The sequence below is a fragment of the Acanthisitta chloris genome, unplaced genomic scaffold, assembly GCF_000695815.1.
Source record: "Acanthisitta chloris isolate BGI_N310 unplaced genomic scaffold, ASM69581v1 scaffold12778, whole genome shotgun sequence".
Taxonomy (NCBI): domain Eukaryota; kingdom Metazoa; phylum Chordata; class Aves; order Passeriformes; family Acanthisittidae; genus Acanthisitta; species Acanthisitta chloris.
In genome coordinates this window covers 17,275-21,443 of record NW_008686563.1, presented here as the reverse complement: position 1 = coordinate 21,443, position 4,169 = coordinate 17,275, and positions in this window count along the sequence as shown.

The following is a 4,169-nucleotide window of genomic DNA, read 5'->3' as shown; positions in this document are numbered from 1 at the left end:
GATGGCATGAGACATTTCCTGCAGCCCAACCCATACCTTGATGCCTTTTGCACAAAGATATTTTTCCCAGACTCCAGCCTTGGATGTGAATTTTCAGCCAACTGCTTCTCATCCCACCCAAACAGTGGGAGATCAAGGGACCTTTCTCCCCTCCCTGTGGCCATTGAAGTCTTCTCTCACATCCCCTCTTGCAGCTCCTGAGGGTGCTTGAGAGGGCTTTGTGAAATGAGGGGGCACTGAAACAGTGATTTCCTCAAGGTCACCCTGGGGAGCAATCCTCAATCTGAGACCCTGACAACTCAAAATCCTTCTGGAGGCTCAGACCCATCTGCCTTCCCTCTGCCACCTTGAAAGAATCTCATTTTAGCTGCTGCCTTCTGTTCCAGTAAAACCCCTGAGGGATTACTGCCCTAGGGAAAGGAGCCATTTCCACAGGCAGAAACAGAAACTGGGGAGCCCCAGTGGTAGGAGCCCCTCCCTCCTTCACTCCTTGCCCTCAAAACTCAGTTTGAACAAGGCAACACTGATGAGGCTTGGCAGACAACCCATCCACCATCCCAGTCCCATCGTGGATGGAGACCAGCTCTGCCAGTTGAGCCAGTTGCCATACTCCAATACACCATTTCCACCTTTGTTAAGCAAACTCCTCTTTCCCCATGGGCCTGTGATCTTGGCAGCAGAGGTTTGTGGTCCCTATTCCCCACTCTCCTCCTGGGCACTATTCCTCACCTGCAATCAAAGTCAGGGGGTCATATGCCATTGGAGGCCTTGAAGAAACACTCCTGAAAACTGGGCAGGTTGTAGCCATCCTGGAGCTGTCTTGTCAGGTCCTGGCTCTTCAGAAAGACCACAGAAAAGTTTGCCTAAGCAAGGCGAACTGAAATGAGGTCAAAAAGCTGTGGCATTGCACAGAAACCTCTAGGAAAACCTAAGTAATAAATCCAACTTCAAATGGCATTAGTCTGAGGTTTTGACCTCAGCTGCTGGCCCAAGAGTCTTCCAAGCTATGGCAAAATTCTCTTTCATACATCACTGGGATGACTCCCTACTCCTTGAAAATACATGGCCACACTTATGGCTAGAACTAATGAATAGCTCCTGGGATGCCTCAGCCCTCAGGGGTGACACAGACACTTCCCTGGCTAAAAGCAGCTCCCTAGCTTATGATGCACAGGTCAGCAACAAGCTCATTCCATGTAATGAAAAACAGCCACAGGTTTTTGACTAGACACTTCCTTATGCTCAGTGCTTGATAATCCATCTTTTGTCCTCAAAACTATTGTCAATATGTGTTTTTACACACCCTGTGGTTGCACAGAGTCGCACCAGTGGAGTATTGAACGTGAACGTAGAGCTACGTGTTGGAACATATATTGCAATTCCAGATCCCTCAGATGCTTTCTGAGATGCTTTCCCTTTAAGCTGAAGCCAGTGCACACAACTCAGATGCTGAAAGAGCAAGGCAGGATCCAGAGGCTCTGTCCTGACTCATATAGCAAGGGTTGTGCTCAGGCTATTTCATCTCACTCTGCCTATGCCTTTCAGCAGAGTGAAAGCTGCATTTCTCCCTAGCTTACACATAAAAACTGAAAAGCTTTAGTTCTCTGTAAAGGACTTCATAATAGCCTGCATAAAGACTTTGAGGCAGGACTGTCTGATGGATGTTTCAGCTTCTCTCCAGAGACAGCAGTGGGTGCATACACAGAGAACCGATGCGTGTCTGCATGAGAGAAATCTGCCCTTGCTTAAGTTATGTATTTATTATTCACTAAACCTAGTAAAAAGGCACAAAGTGACACTAAAGTTTCTCTCTGAGACTGAGCAGCTGCCACAGTTCTGGAGTAGCAGCCAGCTGGGCCATCAGGGTACTCATGGCTCCTGCTTGTTTCTGCTGTGGGAGATGTGATCATAACAATTTTAATGATCAGACAGAAGGAAGCAGGAGGGAACTTGCCATACAGCAAGGGAAGGTGCAAGATGATGCTCAAAGGCTGCAAAACTGACATTTGATGATTATGGAGAGATTGAAGGCTGCATTGTCTTCCTCCTCCTTTCAGGGTGCAATTGTAGGTACAGCAGAAACAAAGAAGATTTTGTTAACAGGAAAAAAAGAAAAGCCAAGCAAACAAAACTGATTTCTAGTTCGGCAAGTCAGAAGAGAGAACCATTTGGCTGTGTGTTAATGAGGCTGCTGTGGAGATTTCAGCCAACAGAAGAGCACAATTAATTTTTACTGGAAGCATCAGACACTGAATTACTAAAGCTTTGGAGATGTGTGTGGCTTGGGTATTGATTTACTGGTTACCTCTGTGTAGTCAGTGCAGATGAGGGAGGAGGCTACTCTGTAAATGAAGTGTACTTCTAAAACTTATTCATTTCCTCCCAGCTTTGGGAGCTGGGCCCCAAACAAAGGTGTCACCTCTCCTTTTCACACCCTAAGGGATTTCATCTTTTAAATGAATCACTTGTAACTTCCCAAAGTGCTCAGCACCTAGGTAACTGCTGCCAGTGCCATGGTAGGGGCCAATAGAGCATGCTGCAGTGAGCTAGGACAGGGAAAACAGGTGTAAAAGGGAGACACTCCATCACTCTGGCAGCAGAAGCCTTTGGGAAGAGCAGCAATAAAATCAGTTTAGGATTCTTCCTCAGCCTGCAGTCTTGAGGTAGATTTTTACTTTGGACTTGAAATAAGTAAATTATTTGGGTTTCTTTGTCATTCTCTCTCCTCACAGCAGCTTGGAAAGCCTAAGTCATAATGTTTATAAAGCAGTCAGCAATTCCTAGAGAGAAAGTGTCACTGAAAGGCCAGCTAGCAGCTTCAGCCAGACTGCTGTCATGGGCATGAGGAGCCCAGAGCCAGGGCAAAAGGAGTAAAAAGAGGGAAGTGATGAAGCCCAAGGGCCATCCTTCCTCAGCCCCTGCCCTGACTGTGGGAGAAGATGCTCATCTTGCCACAATACAGTTTAATATTCAGAAGGTCACAGTCTCTACTTTTGCTTCAGGCCTTCCAGACTCCCTGGCACAGCATTTCAAATTGCATTAGTTTGGGAGAGAGGCAAACAAACAAACAAAAAAAAAAGTTCTATTTTTCTCCCAGGCATTGCTTAAAATAGAAGGCAAACAAATGTCATTGCTGACATGCAGAGCCCTGGAGACAGCAGTGAGATGCACAGCCACAGACAGATGCGTGCGACCGGTCCCTGTGCTCGGGCAAGACTTTCTTTAACTATCAGCCCAACATTGTCTGGATAGAAAATGGTTTTCTAATATCAGATTATGGAAGATAATTAAACAGCTTTCCACTCACATGCTGGGCCATTTGGTGAATAACGTGAATACTGTGGTGGTTTGCACTCAGTTTTCCATCACTTTTTTTTTTTCCATAGTCCCCTGTGTAAGTTACTCTGTCTGGCTATTTCAAAGCACATCTTAATCACCATCTGTTTGGTTCATTAGCAGTCTCACTTGGGGGGTGGAGGGTGTTTAGGAGGTCATTCAACATTCCAAAATTAAAAGCTTGGAACCAATATTCTTCAACTAGACAATGATGAAGTGCTGCTCTTTGGCATTTTCCAGAAGCTTGTTCAAAAACACCCCAGTGCCAATTTCTTGATACTTTCCCCTTTTCTTTTTACCTTACCTGATCACTGGTTGACTCTCAGACTAAAGACAACTAAATGCTTTATGCATTTCAAAGAGAGGTTGTTAAATAATCAGGCCAATATTCCACAGGTTGAATTGCTTACCTGAGTGCATAGCTGTTGGCAAAGCAATGTGATGTTACTGGACACAACCCCAGTCCCCCTAGAGCTACTAGCCCCTTCTACCCTGCCTTCAGTGGGGTCCAGTCTAACAGCCACTGCTCTAAGTCTGCAGTTCATGGGCCAGCAACACATTTGATTGATGAGAGAGCTGCCACACAGTTCATCTAGAGAAATGCACAATGCCATAACATAAGCAGGCATAAAGAGGGAAGTGTTTTTCACCCACAGTGCCAGTGTCACATGAAAGACAAAGGATCATTTTTCATGTCTCTACCAGGGATTGCAAGCTTGTTGGGACATGATGGCAACTCATTGATCTAGGAAAAAAATCTAGGTAATTTCTTGCTGAACCAGAAGGGAACAACCAATTCAGCTTGATATCTTTAAGCCCCCCCTTCTTCTGTG